The sequence below is a fragment of the Haliotis rufescens genome, unplaced genomic scaffold (genome assembly GCF_023055435.1).
Source record: "Haliotis rufescens isolate VD_foot unplaced genomic scaffold, xgHalRufe1.0.p SCAF_16, whole genome shotgun sequence".
NCBI lineage: Eukaryota > Metazoa > Mollusca > Gastropoda > Lepetellida > Haliotidae > Haliotis > Haliotis rufescens.
This window is the reverse complement of record NW_025963846.1, coordinates 27,309,163-27,336,603: the sequence shown is the minus strand read 5'-3', so window position 1 is coordinate 27,336,603 and position 27,441 is coordinate 27,309,163. Positions and strand designations below refer to the sequence as shown.

General features: G+C 40.3%; 1 long non-coding RNA gene across 1 annotated transcript; it reads right to left on the bottom strand.

The window, feature by feature from the left end:
• Positions 1–1,899: 1,899 nt before the first annotated feature.
• LOC125381023 lies at positions 1,900–26,665 on the bottom strand. The gene is made up of 4 exons (XR_007221641.1): positions 26,535–26,665; positions 11,291–11,364; positions 9,887–9,916; positions 1,900–4,523 (listed from the first exon to the last, which is right to left on the bottom strand). It is a non-coding gene; the product is annotated as an uncharacterized LOC125381023 (long non-coding RNA).
• Between the last annotated feature and the right edge of the window lie 776 nt (positions 26,666–27,441).

Genomic DNA, 27,441 nt, shown 5'->3' with positions numbered 1-27,441 from the left:
ATGCACGTCGCTATATAAGTGCTAGAATCTTTGACGCGACGTTAAACCCAATTTTACCTCACCTCTCTCACGACCATAGCAAAATGAAACATACTTACCAATGACATTCCAACAGAAAACAATGCTGAGGACAAGTGTTGCGTTGTACATTCTCATGTTTGTTCCTTCACAAATGTCAGCAGTAATACTCTTAATTCATTCCACCTACCTTATATACCATAATCTACGAACGATAATAGTTGGGATGACCCGTGCGTCAATTGGTTTAAAGAGCGTTATCACTGCACTCAGCATGGTGCGTCCGTCAGACCACGCTTCTGATCACCAATATCCGATCATTTGTATTTGAGAGATGTATAATTATCCAGTTCCATCTAATATCACAATCTCCACTTCTGGCTGAGCGAACTTCCTTCTCCGTTGGTGGTAATTACATGTATGACATATTTCAGTGTTTGACCCCATACATGTAAGGAAGATAATTGTTTCAGTGGACATGTGAAAAACCACTGAATGGCACATTATGCATGTGGTCACGTTACCTCGAATTTCAAGCCTGCAATGTCCGCCACACCGTTTTATATCTCCAAATGAGTGGATGAATTAAAGACTCTCATCTTCTCAGTTTTAAGTTTCAAAACACACAATCCCTTGTGTCATGTATCATATGTGGTGTTCAAACAATATTTTGTGTGTCATCGCAGGTGACATGTTTTATCATTTCAAAAATGGTCCAATGGCCAATTCCCTTCCACTGATTTGCCTACCTATGCTACAAATAAACGAGACCAGTGAAATGGCCTTATCTGTTTAATATTTACATGTAGGTCTTTGCATAAGGATTCAGAGTGAAGAAAATATATCGTCAGGACTGAATGAAAAACGGTGTTGACGTTCCAATAGTCAATTGTCCTGACCAGTGAAGATCCACGTTAGAAGAGGTCTTCAGCAACCAATGCTTGTTGTAAAAGGCGGCTATGCTTGTCGTAAGAGGCGGCTAACGGGATCGGGTGGTCAGGCTCGCTGACTTGGTTGATGTATGTCATCGTATCCCTATTGCGTGGATTGATGCGCATGATGTCAATCACTGGATTGTCTGATCCAGATTCGAGATCCCTTCATTCCAGATGACGTGGATTATTCCCGAACTGAAAGCCATGTATAACGCAATAAAAAATAACAAACACACGTTTTTTGAGATTATCGATGGGATTACTTTAATTGCAGTATTCGAGTATAATATTTGTCAATCTTGAGTTTTTGTATCAAACATTCAAAACTGAATGACAGTATTTATTCAGTTCGTTTCAGGAAACGCTACATGTGCATTCGTATTTTGTATTTCTTTCAGTCTTAGGCAACACACAAAGTTTAAAAGCACTAAAACTTAAGTACGTAACACACTGACAATGAAAAAATGGATAGGAGTTATGGAAGCAATCCCTAGAGACACAATATCAAGGATCTATCACAAAATATATGTAGTTATCAATTAAAGCTATTCCACCGACGTGTGAGATGAAGAAAAAGCTGCACTTTTTTATAAACACTTGAGTTACTGTATATATTCCAAAACAAAATGGTTGACATTAAGATGGATGCCAAAGCGGCCAAGTTTAAAATCGGACGTGATACATTTTCAATGATACTATTACAGGGATTATAAACACACAATTTATCGGGTTAATCACAGGTTCAAGGTCACAGCAGGGTCTCCGAGCGGGCAACTTTCTATCTGTATGTGCATGTTCATATCAAATTCGATAATGGCTGTCATTACGATTACATTGCCAACGCTACAGAAGTGCCATAGCCAGCCGAGGGGCCTGGATTTTTTTTATATAGAAATTAATTTGAATTATGAAAATACAAGTTCGGGACAAGTGATACTTGTACAAATATTTGACCCCCCCAACCCCCGTCCAAGTCCCCGCTTAAGTTTACTGTCACTAACTTTGATGCTAAACGCGGGCAATATAGAGTCCTAATCCCGGACCACCTACATCAGCTACAACATCGGGAGATCGTATTCAGACCTGACTATCCCTCAAAACGAATCTGGCCAGTGTGTTGTGACAGTCCACCCATCACCCTCTCTGATCTCTATAACGCTAAGATCGATTCAGGCTCAGATCACATCGCTCAATGACAAGTTCGAGACGTTTACGTTTGACTACAATCGCAGGTTAACAGAATTAGAGGAGCAAAATGAAACTCTTAAATCTAAAATGTGTGATTTAAAAAATAACATGGAGGCCAAGTCTGGAGGCTGTGTAATCTTATTTCCCATGGTCTTCACGATAGGCGTGGCGAAACGAGGGCTGACAGTGAAAGGTGTGTCAGTGATTTTATGTACACTTCATTTCATTTCTGACGTAATGCATCAGAGGGCATGGAAAGAGTCCCCAAATTGCTCTCTAAATTCCGGACAGTTGCCATCCTCTGTATCGCCAGGGCTCGCATTTCGGTGAACACCAACCCCTGGGCCTAGCCTTGTGGTTCTCGCGAACTACAAATACATGCCCTTGATTTCTCTATCACTTCATCTCAGCAATGACTGCCAAGTAAAATCATTCTTACAAACTGAAATATATTTTAATTGGTTTAAAAGATAAAAGTTTTATCAGAGCTTATTGTAAATTGGGAATTTCCTTGCACGATGTTAAGGTAAATGTAAAATCAACTTTAACAGAAACGCGAATTTGAAGGGGTGAAAGTTACATGCTATAAAAATGATTTTTTTAACAGAAACAAGTCAAAATTTGCAACATTTGAAAACATAGTCTAAATGAATCATATTCAGTAACGGGTATGGCCGCTGATTGGTCTATTGAGTCCCATACGTCATTTGAGAAGTTGTGGTTGTACGTGGGACTCTATCGCGTAGATGTGACGTGCCCATCAACTGATCTTCTCTATCCAGCGTCACATGCTGTCGCCCCACGTGGTGGACGATAATCTGCACTGTTGGTCAACTGGTGATGTTCCTGAAGCATGTACGTTGTGGAATGATGGACATCAATATGTCTGCCAAGTCGTGGCATGTCCCATCCAGCTTCAGTAAATAAAGCGACAAAACCCTTTCCATATCCAATAGAAATCTCTAGACAAAGCAGAGTCGAGTATACAATTCCAACTACATGTATATGAATCACTATCAAATTGTGATGATACCTAGTTTTGTCAAAGGGTGAGCGTATCCTGCTCCACAGGTGGCACCCGGCACAAATACATGCAAGGGCAAGTCAATTGTTCACCTAAATAAATAAGGGAACATGTAGTACAAGTCAAAATAGGGAATTGAATCGGACATGATTTTTGTCACAGATGCGTCAAATTTGGAAATATCCTCGACATAAAAAAATTACTGAGGCCTTGAATGTTGTAACCTTGATAAAAAAAACATTCTGAGTAAGACTGCCCTCGTCCAGTTTTCAAGAGTTAAACGGGACAGGGTGTTTTTATGTCAAACTTAAAATCAAACTACAAAACGAACAGCTAATGTTTGAGATAAGATACCAAGGTGTCCGATGAATCAATTTCAATCTTCTCAAACCTTCTGGTAATAAGGAGTGTTACACGTTTTATCTATTTTTCAGAGACGTGCGTGCAATTATCGCAAGTCGCGTGTTGGGGAATGTTACCATGTAAAATAAAATGTAACGTCGTCTTTTTAAAAGTGTAGTTATTTTATAATTTTACATCATTTCTGTTTAATGATATCACCCATCGAACATCTCTTTTCTTTTGGAGTTGAGTATATGACGCAGGTTCACAGACGGTGATATTTTATTCTGTTTGTACAAATTGTTTACAAGGAGGCGAAGAGGATGAAAACCATGTTTTACTTATATGTGAAAAATATACTCGTTTATGGTATGCATTTCCCCCTTGTAGCAGGATATTTTTTAAAGACCGTCAGTTAACAGTTAATATGAGGATATGATCCATGCTGTTGATGTAGTTTTAAAACAAGCCTTTATAATTAAAAATGTGTAACTTTAAAATCTATTAATGTACATCATGACAAATGTTGATATGCAAACTGCATTGTACTTTGGGCCTTGGTGCCAAAATTACTAAATAAAATATATTTATGTCTGTCTGTTTAAGGATTCATTAACACTAAAAATAAACCAAGCTAAAGCATGAAGGCTTGACGTAAGCAGATAAAAGTTGAACACAGCGTGAGACACGTCCAACGGGCGAATAGTCACAAGTTAGAAACGCTGGCAGTAAACTAATCAGTACTAACATACAACTGCCTTGGTCTAAATCCACAGGGGGTATTACATTTTGTAATTCTAACAGTTATACAGTTGCCACAAAGCCCTTCAGTTCCGATGAGGTGGCGATCCGAGGCTTGAAGCAGAAAGTAAAGTGTATCTCATTTCATGCTTTCACAATTTTCGGAGATTTCGGTCTTGGAGCGTCCGGCTCTTCCGGTCTCGGTCCTGGAGCGTACGGCGCTTCCGGTCTCGGTCTTGGAGCGTCCGGCGCTTCCGCTCTCGGTCTCATAATACCTACAATGGACGCAGAACATACTTACATGCTGTTCATACAAGTGACATATTTCTTACCAAGTAACGATAAGTTGAACTCAAAATGAAGTTCGTTTAAACACGTTTTAAACGGTTTATGTCTGCGAGGTTAAGATACATCAAACAATGTGGTGCGGGCGAGAGAACTATTTGTATATCATTGCAAGACACATCTGTAAACACAGACCACAATTTGGCGGCAGTAAGCAAATCAGAATAAAATGAACACTGACAAGCGACTGTGACTACGGAAAAGGCGTACATTGAGTGATTATAAAATAATACATGAAACAATATGTAGACGAGTGACAGCGAGCTAAAATCCTAACAAGACCTATTCAACTGAACACTTGATGGTAATGCTACCATCACACCAAAGTTGTTCTAACCCGTTCTAAACAAAATACTAGAACGGGCTGTGATCACTGTAGAACGCGTAGTTTGGCGTAAGATACGATGCGCGTTCGTTCAAAAGCAGTCCTCAATACGTCTATCTCGTTCATGGCCAGTCTGCAGTCCGTGTGTATCCGGTTCAGATCATGTAAAAGTGAACCGCATGCCGACAACGTTTCGAAGCAGTTCGAGCACGTCCGTCGCCATTCTCAACCCGTTCTTAACCAGTTCAACCTTGTTCTCTACCTCGTTCACAATGCGTCCAAGCCAGTTCAAACTAATTCTTAACCTGACCAACTCGTTCGCTCGACATCCTCATCTCGATCGTCCCTAGTGCGTGTGTATTCGCGTGGTGGCCCGTCCTGGCCCGACTCAGAATTACGAAATATGATGATGTATGACTGAATTAGGCTTCCATAGTTTCATGAACCCAAATTTGTCCAGATACCACAAGGAGGGCGTGCTTTACGTGTTGCTGCAGTTCCCCTACCCTATAAATAGTGAAATTAAAGTTTCAGACTCGTGGTTGCATTTTGCTTCTGTGTGAGATACCCCTTCCAATAGAGGTTGAAAATCAGCCATGGTGAGAAGAAAGTTAACGAACGCTGAAAGATGGCAAGTGATAGGTATGAAAAATGTTGGCATGTCATGCAGGGCCATTGCAAGACAAATGGGTCGTCATCACAGTGTTATCACTCGTTTGATTGTCAAACATGGTCAAACCAATGCTGTCAATGTCTGGTAGGCCAAGAAAGACCTCTAACAGAGAGGATAGACGTCTTTTCAGGATAGTCAGACCAAATCTTTTTGCCACTTCAACAGATTAAAGACTGCAGTGGATTACCAATCAGAGACTCTCGACGATGACCATAACGCGTTATGTACGACTAGTTATACGCCAGAAGACCAGTAAAACGTCCTCAACTGACTGAGAGGCACATGCGAAATCGTCTGATATGGTGTCGTGCCCGTAGTCGATGGAACTTGGCCAACTGGAGAAGGATTCATTGGTCTAACGAGTGTCGAATGCTGCTACGAACTGTTGATGGTCGACTATGTGTTTGGAGGCAACGTAACACTCGTTTTGCACCAAGAGCATTCAGAAGACCTAAGCATGTGGCGGGGGGTCTGTCATGATATGGATTTGTATTTCCTTCGGCTGCAAACTTCCCCTGGTGACAATTCGTGGAAACCTGAATGGCCAACAATCCCAAGATGCCGTTCTTCGTCCAGTGGAATTTCCTCATTTTGACAACCATCCTCTTCAGACAAGACCTGTTTACATGGACGATAATGCTAGACCACCCAGATCTCGAGCAGTTTTGGCTTACTTGCGTCAAGAAGCTATTGCCACTCTTCCTTGGCCAGCCTGTAGTCTGGATATTAATCCGATTGAGCATCTCTGGGACATTCTTGGCCGGAAAATCAGCCATCGTGATCCCCCAGTTCAAAATCTCACTGGACTTGAAGCCCAAGTCATGAAAAGCTTTTCAATGTTTTCTAATCCTTCAATTTCTGGGTTTCGGTAAAATTCCTTTCTGCTCATATTATTTTGGAACACAAGATAAACTTGCTTTGGGACAACTTTTGCATCACATGAGGTTTACATATACGGCTTATAGCAATCGTACATCTCGTCATAATAGTCATCATTAAGTGCCAAAAGTAACAGCTCACAAATATGGTGGGTGGCGCTTAACTTTTGTGCATGTGTCTAGATACAATGCCATGTATATTGTAGAAAACGCGATTGAATCAACTAAGACAACATCGTTTCAGATAGAAAACTTTCATTACACCACAGCTTGACATCTCATGTGCATTTTGAAATGATGGTAACAGAACATTTTTTTACCAACAGACATTAGAATGTTAAAAAGTCATAAGCTAAAATTCAACATCAAACAGTGTTTCAATCATGGCTCTCATAGTTCAATCATCCTGTCCTGCCATGGCACCCATCATGCTGGGCTGTTGAAATTTACTCTTAAATAGTCCCTTTGTCTCTTGGCCACAACAGTGTCCCTGTCTTTCCTGTGGGAAGTGGCAGTCTGGCAGGTTGGCACCTTGTCTCCAGGCAAGGGATGAGGATGTGTGCAGCATCTTCAGCATCCACTTGGATGTTTTGAATGGCTGGGGTTCGGGTACGGATGAGGTTGAGAAGGCACACACAAGCTTCAAAAATGGTCTGTACAGTCACTGGCAACAGCTGCCGAACAAGGCTGGAATTCCTGGGCTCGTAGCGCCACCAGTGGCTGTTATGAGTTGTGTCTCTCTATAACTCTCCCATGGACCAATCAGATTCCATCTCTCGTATCACTTGCATCTGCTTCAAACAAAATGGCGGCGCCCAGACAAAAGTGCTTCATATCATGTGAGCACCTTGATTACAAAAATTTAAAAGATTTAAAAACATCTGTTGACAACGAGTTGGCGGTTCACGTGCTTTGCAAATCCTGCAATCGACCGAACTCTGCATGACAGTTTACGAACCAGATTTCGATTTCGGTGCGCGATTTTGATTGGACTATGCATAGTCTCGTTAGTCCAGCCAAAATGTAACTCCATAATACCAGTCTAGTTCGGCAAGGGTGGAAACTAGACTTTTATAATAAGTTAACTCTCTTGCCTCGGGAAGATGAGTCATTTTCTAAACAGACTGGCTTCCAAAAAGACATCTATCCACATACATTTGTAATCAGCATCTACCAGGGCCATTATTACGACTGAAAAGAAGCCTTTGTATGTGTGGTACATTGTTCCAGTCTGGGAGGCTTTCTGATGGCAACATGTTTCCCATCGAGGGCACCATAGGCATGTGGGAGATTCCAGCGCATGCGGAAATCCTCAGCAACTTCTTCCCAAGTGGCTCTGACAAAAGGGTATGTGATGACTTCTTTCTTAAGCACCATCACCAAGGCTTCACAGACATGTTTTCACCAACAAGCATATTGCGTTTTGGGGCTTCCTTCAATTCATATTGCAAGGTGGCATAGGAATCTCCTATTGCCAGATGATGCAGTGTGATGGCAAGCTTCATACCGGGTTCCAGAGCCTTTCTGTAGTTGGTGTCTTGTTTATTTTAATGAAGGGGGTGATTCGTTCAAGAAGTTCGTCAAACATGGGTGGGGTAATTCTCAAGACGTTTGTAGAAGGACTCTTGATCATCCAGATGGACCTCCTCCATCAGCTGATGATAATGTCCCACAACTATTTTCCTCTTAGGTTTCAGCCACTTCCTCACCCAACAGTTTCTTACTTGTCTCCTCCTTTCTTCCTCTACCATCTCCTTGTACTCTTCCTCTACTTCCAGCATAAATGGATAAAACCAACATTCAATGTTTAATGTATGCCAAGTTATCAATGGTTCTGGGCACAAATTTTGAAAATCTTCACGTCAGGAAAGGATGCGCACTGCCCGAAATCTCAAGCCCGTCTGATGAACCTGAAACCGTAGCTGTATGTGTACCCTAGCTTGTCCAATCGTACTTCAGACGGGGTGGTTGTAGAAAGAACTGCGTGAAAACTGCATAAACATACTCAAAACTAGGAGAATTTTATGAGAACCTACTAAGAACCTTTAGAACCATGTAGAAACGTGTTGCAAACTGCTTCAGAATTTTATATTTGGTTTGAAAAGTATTTGCACGGAATAAGGATTGACTAAGAACGTAATGCAGTCAATTGGGTTTGTCACTGAACGGGATGAACGAGTAACAAACGGACCCGATCGGTGTGCACTTGTACTGAAATTTATGTCCTACTGCACCACGTCGTCACACGCCCCTAGTAGGTTCAATACGCCAATTCCGTTAGTAATACGTCTTTCTCGTTTTAAGTACGTTTTCAATCCGACTAATTGCAAGACGGAATGGACGGGATAAAATCTTTGGCAGACTCAAAGTTCTAGAGCACCCTCCCCGTCCGAGCCCGTCCATAAAGTTCGTAAAAAGACTATCAATAGTTTCTACTACGTCCACAACGTTCATACACAGGTGGGGCCCGTTTGACAACAATTTCACGAAGGTATTGCGAGCTAGTTTGGTGTGATGGGGGTATAACATTGGTTTTAAAGGTGACAAGGATAATTTAGAATTCTAAAATCTGAGCCAACAACTTGTCCTCTGTACAGTTCGTCTAGGGTTTCAACGCGACATCCATGTAGGTCACATTCTAACACTGGACAAAGCAACAACACGGATACAACTTTTGTGCAATAGTGACCTTACTGTAGAATCAATATTGAAAGGCCGTGGTTTTCTGGCAAAGTGGAGACGGGACCGACGCTTCCTTGAGTATTCTTGGCGCAATTTGGGTTGTTCTCGATTCACAGACACTTGTATTACGTTGTGTTTGTTTGTTTGATTGTTGTATATGCAACACTCAGCAATATTCCAGCTACTTGTATATGACGACGGTCTGTAAATAATCGAGTCTGGACCAGACAATCCAGTGATTGACATCGTGAGCATCAATACTTGTATAACGTTAGTACATTTACTGTTTCAACTTGTATAACAAAAGGAAAACGGTTTGACGACATATTTCATGTAATACAACGCCGTCAGCATACGTGAATCATCCTTGTCAACAAAAGGCCATCAGTTCAGCCAATGTTGATGTTGACCAGAGAAGTGTAGACAGCGCTGAGCAAAGTAAAACACTCTTTTGTGGAACAGAACCATTCTGTAAGCAGCCTATATTTCTCGGTATACATGCTTGGAATGGAACGCGTTTGCAAAATACTAATAAACTCATTGTTCATTTGACGTCCATTAAAAAGGGAAACTTGCGCACAATGTCTTGAAACATTGAATATTCGTTCTCCAAAAAATATTAAGACGGTCGTTCCCAACAGTTTTGCTGATGGCCGGAACACGAGTAGAAGTTCCTATTCTGTGTTCTGTGCCCTACAATTGGACATATTTACATTTAATCCTATCTATACCCACCTACGGCAACGGGCGGAGATCGTTTTAATCCTGCAAGAGTAAGATGAATTGCATTAGGCAAATGTCATGAATAAACACATGGCCATTTCAGTGTCAATATGGGATTTAATGTCTCATTCAAGATTTTTGAACTTATATAGCAACGTGCATTTGTGTGTGTGTGTGTGTGTGTGTGTGTGTGTGTGTGTGTGTGTGTGTGTGTGTGTGTGTGTTCTTGTTCTAGTCCGGACTGATGCCGATTTTAAGTGCTAGTTCACTGACATACCATACCACAGTTTAACATGAATACCCCACTCAGACACAGTATACTGACTGCGAGCCGACCAGCCCCTTAATGCCGAGCACCAGACAGGGCAACAACAAGTACAATCTTTTAACGTCTTTTGGTATGACGTGGCCGGGGATCAAACCCCGGACCTTCCGCTTTCTGAGCAGACGCGCTACCACTACATCACGGAGGCGGTCAATAAACGTGTGTTCAATAAAACAAGAGTGATTAAGCCTTAACATATTTAGTTTGAAATCACATCAAGATACTGATCGTAAACAAAACAAGATAAATATATGAAGGAATATATGGGTTGCACATGATCCATCTTCCCGAGGCAAGAGAGTTAACTGACTATAAAAAGTCCAGTTTCCACCCTTGCCAAACTAGGCTGGTATTCCTGGGCTCGATCGTAGCGCCACCAGTGGTTATTGTGCGTTATGTCCCTTCTAAGCCTCTCCTATGGACCAATCCGATTCCATCACTTGCAAATGATTTGTAAATAATCGAGTCTGGACCAGACAATCCAGTGTTTGACATCGTGAGCATCGATACTTTTATAACGTCAGTACATTTACTGTTTCAACTTGTATAACAAAAGGAAAACGGTTTGACGACATATTTCACGTAATACAATGCCGTCAGCATACGTGAATCATCCTTGTCAACAAAAGGCCATCATTTCGGCCAATGTTGATGTTGACCAGAGAAGTGTAGACAGCGCTGAGCAAAGTAAAACACTCTTTTGTGGAACAGAACCAAGGGTTGAGACTGGACTTTTATAGTCAGTTAACTCTCTTGCCTCGGAAAGCTGCACATGACCCGGCTGTGTAAATCATGCTCTTCGTTAATGTGTAATATGAGGGCTGTTTGATAAGTTCTGAGCCTCACATAGAAGGACTTACGTCATAGTGAACACTTTTATTTTGGACATTACACGATGTCATATCCATGCCACGATGGCATATCCACAAAAGCAGATATTTCTTATGAATATGAAATTTATGTTTTTGTCGCTAATACTAGTATTTATTTGATGCACTATTTCATATCCTCCTGATTTTTGTATCTTACTGATATAGATATAGAAACTGGACAAAGATTTCTAGGAGATGCTAACAGCCTTTCGTACATACCATAATCCGCATTTGCATATATTTGTGGCCTGTCCTTTTGGTCCATAGTCTTTTCACAGTGGTGTTCACAGCACCTAGAACGAAACATAACATGTCATAATAAGAAAGTTGTACATATGTTTTATATGCATCGGAATTGCCGCTCTGATTTGCAGAACAAAATGTCTCGCTGAATATTTAAGTTAAACTTGTCCTGAAGAGTAGCCACAGTATAGTAGTACAGTAGTAATTAAGTATCATGTTACATTTACTGCAGTGCATTTGCAGTTGACGGCTGTTTATAAACAAAGCCTTAAATCGGTCAGTGTCGTATAATGACACACTGAATGGTATTTCTGAGGCACATAAACATGTGTTGACAGCATTAGGGCGAATTTAACTCTGTTTCACATATCGTACTAAAACACCAGAAGTTGTGATGCGGGAAAATCCCAGTGATGTCTTTGGGAAACACTCCTCTTTTTCAATCTACAAAACAACAATTATTTGTGAAAGTAACGATAAGTGTCATAGATCTAACCAATATGCTACCTGTGGTAGTTCCGAAAATGTAGCTTATGGTAAAATTAAGATATATTTATCTTTGCAATTAGTTGTTAAGATTAATCTTAACTAAAATCGTTTCCAAAAAAAAACAGACGCAGGAGAATAAGGGGGATATTGAAGATCTTCACATCCACAGTTGACTATAGTAGCCATGGAAGGAACTGTGTTGATCACTGGCGAATTGTCTTGATGGAAGATCACACCTTTCCTCCGCTTCCTATTAGTTTTAAGTTTATCTCGTATTCGCCCGAATGTTCCGTGTCTTGTTTGGCCTTTTTTAAGATTGTCCACTATAATGACACCGTCGGCGTCCAATAACACGGAGGCCATAACACTTCCAGCTGATGGGACAGTCTTCGGCGCCTCGGGTAGTTGCTTCAACTGTTTGACCGGTGACCCAAGTTTTATACATAGTCACAAATCGTAGCAAACACCTTTCTGGATCAGCTTCAAACAGAGCTAGATTATCATGAGAAATGTTGTGTCTGGTGCGTGTTTAATTACACGTGTTAAGTGTCGATTCCAAAATTGTAACAATATATCAACCTAGAAATAGTGAGTGAGTTGGGTTTATCGCCGCTTTTAACAGTAATCCAGTTATATCGTGGCGTGTAAGCTTGATGTGGGAGGAAAGCCAGAAGTGATGTAGGTCTCAGACGTTTACCACTTCGGACGTGGAAATATGTACGTGAAGAACTTAGTGTGAAACCAACAAACAACCAACAAATGTTATAAAATTAACAATTGTATTGCAAAACTAACTAGGTTTACAAATCAACACAAATTGCTGCACAGCAATAACAATCACAGTAAACAATGGAAAGGTAGTACAATATTCAATTGCAATATATATGACAGCAGTGGTCAGTATCATATACAGAAATACAGCAAAAGTCAGTGATAATAATCCATATGCAACCAGCGGCGACAGTGGTTAAGCTTCCGAGATGAGCTAGGTGGGGAATCAGGAATGATGAGTGATCCGCACATGAAAGCTGGTTCCAATGTGATGAAATGCGTGAGAGAGATCTAAACACGCTATTGTCCCAACATATACACAACCTAACAAGCTTCTGGAAATTTCTACACAGTGCCCTCAAAAACCAGCGGCACTGGAACATTCAACATGTTTCTGTAACATACGATCAACGTCCGCGGTTATTAACACACGAGCATCTAAAATAGTAACGTTCTGACGACTGATCACTGTCCACAATGCATTGAGCGTCTACCGAATCTCAACAGAAACAATGTAAAACAATTACAATCAGTGTGAAACAATAAAATACACAGACAGACAGACATTCTTTATTTCCTCCAATAATTGAAGAGTACATATGACAGTAAGTTAGGTCAAATCATAGATGACCTGTAGTGAACTAGACTGAACTAGCAGCAGGATTTCTGGTATTCGTGATCTGCTCACGGGATCGTCTTTAAGGCTCTTCCTGCCACGCTTAAACCTGGTGCCCGCCCATTTATAGTGCAATAGGAAGGGGCATCCTTCCCTTGCGTTGTCCTAATGGCTCCATGGGTAGCCTCTGGCTACTGCACGTTCGTGGAGTTAATTTTACAAAGGTCAGAGAGGTCGTATACCAAGTTCTTTGATCACATAATTAATGCTGACACATAACGGTGATGTTATCGGAGGCCTTGTCGATGGAAAGAACGACATATCTGTCACGTGGGACGCCTGGCTGTGATCTAATGAGTTTATTCAAATTACTTTTTCCTCTTTTTAAGTTTGTGTATTCTACCTATGACCACATCACTCACTGACTCCGAAAGACATACTCCAGGTCCATCTGTTGGCTAACGTTTTGGCAAACGCTTCGACAGCATCCATTTTGATTGTTAAGCAGGCTGTTCACGATATTTGAGTCATATTTAAATAACTGACTTAGGTTGTTATTGTCAACAATAGTGAGTGAGTGAGTTAGATATAACGTCGCTTTTAATAGTATTTTCCAGTTATATCACGTGTGAGCTTAATGTGGGAACAAGGCCAGAAGTGATTCAGGTCTCCGACATAACCCACTTTGGTGAAACCCACGAGCACGGGTATGGTGCTGACAAACCAAGAAACATAATCGGGACTCGAACCTACAACCATAGTTTTTGAAAGTGCCCAAGGTACACGCATACAGCGAATTGTGGCGCCTTAGGCGACTGGGCCACCCGTGCCCCCATTGTGAACAATAGAGACGTTATCATACGATTATTATTACTATTATTATTATTATTATTATCACACGATTGTAGGATTATTTCCCACATGTCATATCTGAAACGTTCGCAGTTGGGCGGACAGGGATGAATGAAGTGTCAACGCGCATGTTGACGGGGAATTAGCTCTTGTGGGAATAAAGGAGAAAATCGATATCACTGTCCCGGAACGCTTTATGCACAACATGTAAACAATATACAACTGATGAATACTAAAATGACAGAAGCACGTCACAGGAATGACGATGACGTCACAGGAAAAGCCCGAATGAGATTGCCAGGTGTGGAGGGGAATCCACGCGGGAAAATAGGTCACACTATCCTGACTAGATTTGTTGTGTGTGAGCAATGAACCTTATACAGTTAGTGCAGTATACCATAGGGGATGTAGTATTCATGTTAGAAATAACCAAATAGTTTAATGCTATGTAGAAATACAAACTAACACTGTCATGTTTTATTCAATACAATTTGAGTGAATCTGTAGAATTAAGATATTATCACATATTTAAACCATGTATTCTATCAGTATCACCAGCAATCATATACGCGAGACACTATGTATACAAGCAGGGAGAGGGTCTACCCAATTGAAAACGGCTGTGGGCTGAATAGAAGCGTCATTTGGCGGCAGTCAGTTGACATTATGTGTGTAGGATATAGGCCACACCTGAGTAAACACTGTGTGTGGGGAGAGGGTCAATCTATTGATAACGGCTGCGCGCTCTATTTAAGCATCAGTTTGCAACAAACAGTTGACAGAGAAGGACGTGTCTAGAACACTCTCAAGCATATCAAGCTTTCTACACTCGGCTCGGCTATTTAACCATACAGGTGTGTGATATGAACTCTTAAGTAGGTTAATACAATGTGTCGTATAGTTTACACAGGCATTTTTCCTCTCCGTTAGGCCGTAAATCAATTACAATTGCTATGGTTTGAGTTACAATAAAGTTTTCATCCTGAATTTAAAAACTGAATAACAAACGCATTCATATGTATTTACAGTAATTCACTATACATAATACTCTATGAAGTGTCATGTGTATTCCGTTGAGTGTAAGATATGAAATAAAAATACAAGCAAGAAAAAGATATTTATAGAAATAAGAATCATTTCTTTTATATCTTTACAAACAGAATGGACACCAAAAAAGACTTCCTTGAAAATGTAAATTCCCTCTATGACGTTGAGTTTTGGGCCACTGCTAACAACTTTACCATTGATCCCGATGTAAACTTGAAGAGAATCGATCTGATGTCCAAACAACTTCCTAACAACAATGACAAGGCACAACGCAGCACTTCTCACAAATGCGATCTTTGTAACCAAGTCTTCAAAAATAATTTCACTTTAATGAGACATAAGCGTACAGTGCACTCCAAGGAAAACTTTCAGTGTGAGAATTGTTTGGTCATGTTTAGCAGACGTGATAGCTTACAAAGACATCAATGTAACTGGAAAAGGCCAGCCCGAGAAGATAATCAGTCTCCAAAGAAACGTCTTCGGTTTTCCTCTTCCCCTGAAAACCTCCTTTCCCCTGCAAGATACGATACATGCAATTGGTGTGGTCATTTCAAGTGTATTTTACCTGGAAAACTCTTCTGTAAGAGCTGTGATAAGAAAGGTCGTGAGTGCATCTCATGCCATCGCCCTGTCCCTGAGCGGCTATACAGTCAACGAGTGGATGAATGCAATAGATTAGACGAGAGAGACACCTGTGTAGAGGTAATCAGGTTGGGGGAAGGTCGGCTCTCGCGGGATCACTGAGGACAACAACACTGACTCCGAGTGATGTCAACCATGTAGATATTCTGCAATTCTTTGCTGATGAACGAACCAATATCATTGATATATTACATGACTTTTTAGAAGATCAGAAAGGTATGAAATGGTTTCCCACCCTTAAGTTAAAGTATGTCAAATATGACGAAAATAACGAGAGTCATTTAGCTGATCCGGTCGTGAGATCTACAAACTTTTGGACTCATAATATTTCGGAAATTGATGATCAAATAGCTCAGGCGTTTCAAAAATTATATACATCAACACAGGAATTTCAGGCCGAGGGAAGTGGTTGGATTTTAGATCATATAGTGCATTTGGAAGTAAATACAGCAGAATATGTACCCCTGTCAGCCAGCTCTTACATTCCACTGCCAAAGTACTTACAAAATAAGACAGCAATCTTAAATGTCAAAAATAATCATCAGAAATGCTTTGTTTTGTCTATTCTTGCTGCCCTACATCCTGTTTCCTATAAAGATAATGCAAATCGAGTGACAAAGTATGTAGGGTATGAATCCGAGCTAGACCTGAATGGTATTGACATACCAATACCTCTCTCTCAAGTTTCCAAATTTGAACAACAAAACCACATTTCTGTCAATGTATTTGGCAACGAGGAGAAAGACGGTGTGTTTCCTCTCTATATCAGTAGGCTACCATTTGATAGAACTGTTGACCTATTGCTCCTAACTGAAGGAGAAAAGACACATTTTTGTCTCATTCGAAATTTCAGCCGTCTTATGGCAGATAGAACCAAACATGATGGAAAAATATTCTATTGTAGACGCTTTCTGCATGGTTTTATCCGGCAGGATTTGTTAGATGATCATGCCTTTTATTGTTCAGATCATTATGCCCAGAAAATCAGATTACCTGGTGAACACAACAAGTGGATTAGATTTTTATCTGTTCAGAAACAGCTAAAAGTCCCCTATGTTATTTATTCAAATTTTGAGGTAATCACCAGGAAAGTTAAACAAACTGAAAATAACACATCAAACATGACTGTTTATCAGAAACATGAGCCTTCAGGGTTCTGAAACATGAGCCTTCCGGGTTCTGTTACAAAGTGGTCTGTTCAAAACCTACTGGTACAAAACCTGCAGTGACCTATAGAGGCACTGTAGTCATTTCGCATTTTATTGAATGCTTGTTGGATGAAGCACATCTCATCTATGAAAAGCTTAAAGTTCCTGAAACTTTAAAAATGACTGAAACTGATGAGTTGGCATTTCAAATGGCAGATACATGTCATATTTGTAAGAAACCCTTTGATGAAGTGTCTCTCAAGGTTCGTGAACACGACCATTTAGAAGAAGGGTATAACTATCGAGGGGCTGCCCATCAAAAATGTAATCTGCAATTTCAGTTGAGAAAGGTGAAAGGTAAACATAGTTTTCCAAGGGAAGAATTCTTTATCCCTGTGATATTTCACAACCTCCGTGGTTATGACAGTCATCTGATCATGAAACAGTTAGATAAGTCTGTAAAACAGAAGCTGGGTTGTTTGGCAAACAACATGGAGAAATACATTTCATTTTCCATCTGTCATTTGAGGTTCATTGATTCATGTCAGTTTCATCAATCCTCTCGGGGAAAACTTGTTGAAAATCTAAAGAAAAAAGACCCTTCCAAATTTATCCATTTAAGGCATGAATTTGCAGATCCAACTCAGGTAGAGCTATTATATACTATTATAGAATATCCTTATGATTTCATGGACGATGAAACAAAATTTGAAATGAAAGAACTTCCCTAAAAAGAGGATTTTTACAATAGCTTATGAGATAGTTCCATCTCTCATATAGAGGATTGACGACACCCATTGTCTAAAGAACATTTAATTGCAAAGGCTCATAACCCTGGAGCCATGACATCTATGTGCCTTGAAACATTTAATTGCTGTTATTTATTAGATGCTAATCCTATTTGTTAACCCCCTTTTTTGTGTACATCGACCGTCTGCCATCCTGAACAGGATGTGCAAGTATGTCACTGATGATTTACTGTTTACATTTATATTTATTACTTACTAAATGTCAGGTGACCTTGGCTATATAAGCCTTGGTCCAGAGAGATTGAGAGAGGAGAGAAGGGGTTTGACTCTCTAAGCAAGCAGACCTCTCTCCCACAGCCCAGAGTGTGTACCGACTCTCTGTGCCACCCTCAGTTATTATCTAAGTATATTGTAAATTGTTGATTGTTCTTGTAAATAAAATTGGGATTAGTCTCCTGTGACTCCGGCTCTTTGCTGACTTATTCCCCAAGAAAACCAGCACGTCATCTGGAAGGTATTGTTCACCCAGAGCAGTTCCATGATAATTTGGTGGAGAATCCGGGTATGACAGACTTCTTAGTCTGTCCTTTCCTGTACCTCTTTGCAGCATGGCATATGGTTTACAAAACTGTAGGAAGTGACAGTCTCTTATTAAAAGGATATACTACCTTCCTGGGGGCCAATCACCAAGAACGAAGAAATGGCCTTTAACAAGATTGAAGAAAGAACAAGAACCTCTCCAATCAAGAACAAGTTCTCAGATCCCAAACCTTCCCTGCTCGAATATCTTAGCAAAACTGCTAAGACTTCCCCTTCAAGATGTCGTTCCTGCACATGACCCTAGAAAAGAAGAATACACGCCTATCCCACAGAGACCCGTCCACAGCCATCTTCATGCAGACCCTGCACAATACAGACACCGCCTCACAGGCACCTACAAGATGGACACTATGTAAAGATATCCCATTGGGACTGACAAATTTGTGTTTACTTACATGGACTCAATCAAGGATATATATTGTGTGACTGTTGAATATTGCAACCAGGTATGTTTAATCAAAGCCAGTATATTAATGCCAAAATGTGTCTTTCAAAAATTCAGTTTTATATATGTGCAATATACTCCAAATTACATCTTTAGTCAAGCTAGATCTTTGAAGTTATTGTGTAGGGAATCTTTGAAATGTCTCCAGGCCACGCCAGACATATAGATACAGCTAGGGCCCAGACAAACCTAAGCTGTAGGGTTATCGAGTCACACCTTAAAGCTCGACTCGTAGTTTCAAAAATCTAAACGACAAAATTTGTCATTTGTTACAAGTTATTAATGTGCACAGTTTGGTACAAAATTGAATGTATTGTCTAGGACTTTGAAAGCAGATTAGGAATATTCTTGAGTGAGCCATCCCCACACATATGTTTATTGTATGTCAGTATTATGTAATTAACAGCACAGCAGTATTCAGCATTTCAGAGTTTTGATGTCGGAATTAAGGATTTTTTTCTTGGGCATCACACCCACAATATCTGGGCAAGCTCCGTCAAAGACATGGGAAGAGCACCCATTGTACTTAAAAGGGCAATAGTACCCACAAGTACCGTTTGAGTCACGCGGTAAAGCTAGACTCCTGGTTTCAAATTTCTTTATGCGAAATATTTGCTGAGATGTTTAATTTGTACTTTTTATGACATTACTCATTATCATTATTCGGTACTGAGTCGCACCGCCAAGCCAGACTCCTGAATTCAAAGAACCTTCAGTGATATATTTATTGAATCTGTGCAAAGCAGTAATTACCTTGTAGTGAAATTGCACATTATAAAGATCACTTGGTTAGTTTTCAAACTGGCACTAATTCAAATTGGCTAGATGATCACTTTCATACCGTCATTGCATAGATATATTTGTTGCATAAGGATTTCATATAACTGATTTTGATCACATTTGCATGGTTGTTTTCGTTGGTGAAAAAAACTCACACATATCAATTTGGACTCATATAAACTTGGGGTCCAAGCTTCACGTAACGGAGGGAAGTTGTCATGGTGACTGATTTACGACACCCATTGTCTAAAGAACATTTAATTGCAAAGGCTCATTACCCTGGAGCCATGACATGTATATGCCTTGAAACATTTAATTGCTGTTATTTATTAGATGCTAATCCTATTTGTTAACCCCCTTTTTTGTGTACATCGACCGTCTGCCATCCCGAACAGGATGTGCAAGTATGTCACTGATGATTTACTGTTTACATTTATATTTATTTCTTACTAAATGTCAGGTGACCTTGGCTATTTAATTGCTGTTATTTATTAGATGCTAATCCTATTTGTTAACCCCCTTTTTTGTGTACATCAACCGTCTGCCATCCTGAACAGGATGTGCAAGTATGTCACTGATGATTTACTGTTTACATTTATATTTATTTCTTACTAAATGTCAGGTGACCTTGGCTATATAAGCCTTGGTCCAGAGAGATTGAGAGAGGAGAGAAGGGTTTGACTCTCTTACCAAGCAGACCTCTCTCCCACAGCCTAGAGTGTGTACCGACTCTCTGTGGCACCCTCAGTTATTATCTAAGTATATTGTAAATTGTTAATTGTTTATTGTAAATAAAATTGTGATTAGTCTCCTGTGACTCCGGCTCTTTGCTGACTAATTCCCCAAGAAAACCAGCACGTCATCTGGGAGGTATTGTTCACCCAGAACAGTTCCATGATAATATCCAAAAAGTATTCTGAATCAAACCTACCAGGTCAGGAACATTACAAAACTGATGAACCGAATAGACACCTTATTTACCTCGACGCGAATAATCTTTATGGGTGGGCTATGTGCCAAGCCCTCCCTGAGCGAGATTTCCAGTGGGTAGATAACTTTGAGCATTTAGATATAAGGAGTATTCCCGCTAACGCAGATATAGGTTACATTCTTGAGGTTGACCTTGACTACCCATCTGGTTTACATGACAGTCACAGTGACTACCCTTTAGCACCCCAGTCTATGACAGTGACACATGACATGCTTTCTAAATATTCTCAGAATTTGAAAGTTGGCTTAAACATTAAGGGAACACCATGTAGAAAGCTTGTACGTACCAAACTTGTTAAACAAACAGAAATATGTTATTCATTACAGAAATTTACAGTTTTATCTGAATCAAGGCATGGTTCTAAGCAAAATTCATAGAGTCATTCGGTTTAAGCAGTCAACATAGCTAGAACCTTTCATTTATTTCAACACAGAGTAACGTAAACAATCTACAAATAAAACAGACAAAGGGTTTTTTCAAATTGATGAACAATTCTTGTTTTGGTCGTTCCATGATGAATGTCCGAAAACATGTCAATGTTGAATTGGTGAATTCAGCCAAACGTCTAAAGAAACTCTGTGCTGAACCAACATTTGATGCTTTCAAAATTTTCGATTCAGATTTGGCTGCTGTTCACTTGAAAAAGACAACACTGTTTTTGAATCAACCCCTCTATGCTGGCTTTTCCATTTTGGATCTCTCAAAGATCCATATGTACGACTTTCATTATAATTTTATCAAACGTAACTATGGAGAGAAAGCCCAGCTCTGTTTTACTGACACTGACTCCCTGTGTTATGAAATAGAAACCCATGACCTGACTGCTGACATACATGAAAATATTGATCTGTTTGACACCAGCAATTATAAATCTAACCATCCCTATATTCCAAAACTAATGAAAACGTTCTGGGAAAATTTAAAGATGAACTTGCTGGGGTGAAAATGTTGTAGTTTGTAGGCCTAAGACCTAAAATGTACTCAATGTTTGCTTTGGAAAAGGAAGTAGAAGTAAAGGATGGAAAAGAAGTAGAAAAATCAAATGACATACAACACGCAAGAGCCAAGGGTATTTCTGAAACTGTCCGTGATAGACAACTTCGACATGCTTTGTACAAACAGTGTCTCTTTAAAGAGAAGCAATTTCGGCACCAGGTGAAACAAATTCAAAGTCAAGATCATCAACTGTACACAGCTTCTATCAATAAAATCAGCCTCTCCCCTTTTGATGATAAGAGATATGTCCTCAATGATGGAATACACACACTGGCCCATGGTCATTATAAAATTGATTCTTAAGAAAAACCATTTCATATCTACCCTTTGTGTATGATGTAGTATGACTCAACAGTGTTAGATTTACCCGGCAATGTTATATTGTAAATATATGGTAAATATTGTTTGAATATTCATGCTACATTACTAATGGTTCAATGTCAATCTTTATTGATTATGTATATTCTTATAGACACTTATAAATGTCCATTGTACAGATGTGTTGAATGGAAATGATATATATTGTGTTAATTGTTTAATTATATGTTGTTATGAATACTTATTGTTGAATAAATATGTTAAATATATCCATTGCGTTTGTGATTGTTTTATGAAACTTAAATAGTTATATTTACAAGACAGTACACAATTGATAATAGTGTGATTGATGTGAATAGACCCACATGGTAACAGAGTAATGATACAGACTGATTCACGTACATACAGGGGCGGTCCGGTAGCCTAGTGGTTAAACCGTTCGCTCATCACGCCGAAGACCCGGGTTCAATTCCCGACATACAACATAATGTGTGAAGCCCATTTCTGGTGTCTTCTGCCGTGATATTGCTGGAATATTGCTAAAAGCGACGTAAAACCATACTCACTCACTCACATACATTCACTTTTTGTTTAAACTAAAGGTAAAATTCAAATAAAATGCTGAAAGGTTGCAAAAAACAAAACAAAAAGAACAAAGAACTAGTATATATATATACATATTTTTATTACATAAATACAATACATATAACAATATGATATGTACAGTCACATAATTATAGAATAGTGTTTTAATGTACAATAGTTCAATTATTATTAAATATCCTCATCCTCATTATCATTATCTTGGTCATCATCAGATTGGTTGACCAGTTCTAAATCTTCGGTCAGTGACATGTCCACATAAGAGAGGATATCTTTGACCACTGGTTTCATCCACCGAGTGATTTTATGATCCATTTCATTGCGATCCATGTCAGGGTCTAACTGTTTCATATTCTCTAGAATAGGTTTGAAGATAGGCCCGTTTCCAAAGTAGCCTATATATCTAATGCCTGTCACGAGTCTTTCAAGAAAAGTAGTTTTCCAGCACTTCGTCAATTTCTTTTAAATCCATCTCTCACTCTTCCCTTCATCTTCATACTCTCCTTTCTTCTTCCAGATTTCTTCCCTGCACGTTTTTAGTATTTGTTCCCACATGTATTCTAAGCCTTTCACCTCCCACTCTTTATCAGCTTCACTGAATTTAGAGGTCATTGTAGGCGGTCTCATCATCTGTCTGAATTTTAAGTCGTTTCCTTAGGGGCCCCCCTCCATTCTCAGGGCACCACGATCTGACATGACGCTGAAGGTCATGATTATTTTCAAACACAATACCACACTCATCACAGGAAGGCATAGTTGTATCAGTAGTGTCGTGCTCTGATTCACTGTCAACTGGAGCGGCTACTTCTGAGATGTGATCTCTTCTGGTGTCTGGCTTCAAATGATACTGATTGACAGCTTGCTCCTCTTTTATAGGCTGTGGGGTGTTGACTGTTTCAAGTACATTAGGTTGTAGTCTTCCTGATTCCAAGGTAGTAGGACGGAAGTCGATTGTCAGATTGCCATAGGGTTTTTCAACAGCTTCTTTATACACAGACATAAACCAGCCGGTATTGTTGGGATAGATGCGCCTGGCAAACAAGTTGACTTGATGTCTGTCCACAGGGGAATTAAACAGTGTCACGTAATGAGAATTCAAAGCAATGTCACGTGACTCCTTACCTCTGGGAAACAGATTTTTTAACAGTAAGAAAATAATGACATTCTTATGGTGAGAGGTTCGGGTGAACAGTTGGGAGATGCGTTTATCATCTTTAGCCTCTGACATGAGGTCATCCAGTACAATCATGTTGTTATTCCGTGCATCCAGATAGTTATCCTCGTGCAAGTTGTAAGGAATCCCCTTCACAAACGTCACATAGGGTACCTGTCCACTGATTATCTGAAACAGAGGCTGCTACTCCGCATAACACCAGAAAATCTTATTAGGTACAGGTTGGATGCGATTCTGTAGTAAAATGTTGTACACAAACATAGTCTTGCCATTTCCACTTGGACCCACCACCACAGTATTGGATGGAATGGTAAAGTAGAACTGTGTTTTTAGTGCTGAAGGAGGTTGAGGAGGAGGAGACGTGGGAGGAGGAGGAGGAGGTAAGGTTCCCAGAGGAGGAGGAGGAGGATATGAATGCATCTGTCTACTATGTCTATGCATATTATCATTTCTAGAGAACTGTCTCCCACAATCAGGACACGATGTGGACTCCATGACGATAGATATGCAACTGACACTGGAACAAGAGGAAGGCCCTTATATACTCTGAAGATCAGTTTCTGGGATCCAACTGTTAAACTTTTTGGGATAACCCATCCATTTCACAAACACCTCTTTTACGCCAGCTCGCTTCCTTTTCTTCAAAACCTTCTCCACTCTCCACACTGTGGGCGGGCTTGTCTACTCTCTGTAGTTCATTTGCATAGAAACTACCTTGAACTAGATCATCAGCCATATCCTTCAACAGATAGATAGGCACACCATCACGATAGAACCTTCTTCTGATAATAAAGATTTCATTTTTCTTGATAGTCTCTTTGAAATGTATGTCAGAAATGAGAGAGTCTTACTTTAAATCGCCCACTTTAAATTTAAAGGGTTTCTTCATTGACTTCTGTTTGATTTCAGCTTTCGATTTGACTGGCTTTATCAAAGTGTCAATGTATTGTTCCTTCCATACTAAAGCTTCATTAGTCAGATTAATATCTGAGGGTGATCTTTCATTCAATGATCTGTGAGGTCTGTGGTTATAATCCCGGACGAGATCTTGCAAAATGTTCAGGTAATGGTACGTTTGTTTGTAGGTGAAATATCTGTACATCGTGGTCTTGAGGGTCCGTATCACTCTCTCGGCGTAAGAAGCCTTGGTTTCATTCTGTGTGACATAGTAAGTGATGCCCTTGTTTCTTAAATAAGACCTCATTTTCTTATTATCAAATTCTCGCCCTTTATCTGATCGTATAATTTGTGGCAGGGTAGCGCGGGGAAATATCTTCTTCAAGGCCTTAATGACCGCATCCGATGTTTTATTTTTAAGGGGCTCGACCCACAGAAAACGTGTAAATACATTTATAGCTATGAGTAAGTATTTCACACCCGTCATTGTCCGAGGCTGTATTCGATACATCAGCCAAGTCAATATTCCATCGAGCATTGAGGCCTGAAGCCACCACTCTGTTCCGCTTGAACTTGTAGCTTAAAGGGCGCTGAAGCGAATAGGCATCTTGGGATGTCAACCACTTCTTAATGTGATGCAAACTAATATCAAATTTCCCCTCCTTTTTCACAATGTGATACAACTTAGCCGGGCCAAAAAAGAAGGCCGGGTGTTTGGGATTCAAATAAATACCAGACAAATATGCTTTCCATCCGTCAGCAGGCATGGTTACACGTGAAATGAAGCCTACACGATGTAAATAGAGCTTATACATTATGTATATCCACTACATAGCCTATCAAAACTACAGAGACGGGCCTGGGTTACCTTCAATAACAAACGTGCTTGTGTGTTTATGTTAACCCGTGGATACAGCTGACTGCCTTCATTGTATACCGTCTGGCGACGTGACCTAGTTCATCACTGTTTACAGTAACAAAACAATTCTCCTTTACCTATGCAACTAATGTAAACATAAAATAACTGACAACATTGCTTCCTCACTATTTCAAAGGAATTTCATACATACTATTCTGCAGATTTTGATACTTATTAGTCATTGTTTGAATGTGTAACCGTTGATGTGTCTATAGCGCGGGGATTCCCCTCCACACCTGGCAATCTCATTCAGGCGTTTCCTGTGACGTCATCGTGCACCACCGGTGAAGTGAGGTGGTTTTGTCAGTTAGTATTCATCATACAACAATTGCAAAATGAGCGGAATACCAGCTCTGACAACACAAACACAGCGATAAGCGGACCTTCCAGCTCAGGCATACACGAGGTGAGCGGAGATACAGGTCACCTCAGGGCGTTTCCTACGAGCGGCACATCCTGATCGAGGTCGTCCCAACACCAGCACTCGGAATACCAAGCTTGACTAACACCGTAGTAACAGTGTAATGGTAGCTCATATATAGCTGGGGGGTGAGGGTGGGGGGTGGGGGGTCGGGATGGGGTTGAACAATTAAGGCAATAAATGTAATACTATAAATAACAGTAATTAACGGGAAGTGATAAAGTAGCCCAGGTTGGCTGTCAGTCAAATGTAGGTGAGGATTAACCACGGGGATTATCGCCTAAAACGTAATGACAATTAAGTTATGGAGACATGGCTACAGGGTAATTTGCCTTTGGAGTCAAATGTACTTCAGACAATGGTAGTCGTAAATCAGTCGCTATGACAGAAGTATGGGTAAACATTCATACATAAGGCTACATTTACTATTTCGACTTCACAATTTAGACCTACAGTTGGATAGGGACATCACTGAATGCGCAAGGTATGGGGCCTCATAAATGTAACAATAAACAGCGTGTGAATAAATGTGTGGGTGGGTGACATCGGCTTGTAAATGTACGAGTCTGGACAAGCAAACGACTGAGTAAAATATACGCAATGATTTACCCAGATGGGGAAAAATGTCCCCTCAGCCATGTCACAGAAACACACGTTTTATTGTAGTCTCCGAGGTACTTGAGTTCTGTCCAAAGCCAACAGGATATTGTGTGGACGAATCACCGTCTGAATCTATTGTAATCTAGTAGTATTGTTACTCACCTGTCTCGTAACCGACTGCTCGGATCTCCCTATTGCAGTGTGACCTAATGGTGTGTGACGTAACCTGTCAACTGCCGAGGCAACTTGAAGAAATTTAGGAGTGGGTGTTCTTGCAGGGGACCGCCTCCTTGGTCTAGTGGTAGGGCGTCCGCCCCGAGAGCGGAAGGTCTGGGGTTCGATCCCCGTCCGCTTCATACCAAAAGACGTCAAAAGATGGTACTTGTCGTTACCCTGTCTGGCGCTCAGCATTAAGGGGCTAAAACAAGGACTCTTCGGCTCGGAGTCAGTATACTGTGTCTGAGTGGGGTATTCATGTTAAAATGCGGCATGTTATCTCAGTGAGCTAGCACTATAAATCGGCATCAGTCCGGACTAGTACAAGCAGCCACACACACACACACGTAAATGCACGTCACTACATATGTGTAATTATCTTGGACGCGACGTTAAACCCCATTTCACCTCACCTCACCTCTTGCAGGCTGGTTACATACGTCAAGATCAAAAGATTTAATACTGGTTTTGCTGCCGTTGTTTTGCTGTCGTTGTTTTGCTGCCGTTGTTTTGCTGCCGCTGTTTCGCTGCCGTTGCTTTTCTGCCGCTGTTTTGCTGTCGTTTATTTTCTGCCGCTGTTTGTTGCCGCAGTTTTGCTGCCGTTGTTTCGCTGCTGCTGTTTTGCTGTCGTTGTTTTGCTGCTGTTCTTTTTCTGATGTTAAGATTTATTATATGGAATTGTTCACACCAAACCCCATCTCAAACCGAGCCCCCACTTTGGTTGATATGGGGTATGTTATAACGACTGCCGTATAATAACATTTGTATTACATACCATAACGTGAAATTTTAAATGTGTCCATTCATAAAACATCCATCGATGGGTGCCACCTCTACCAACTCTCGCATCTCG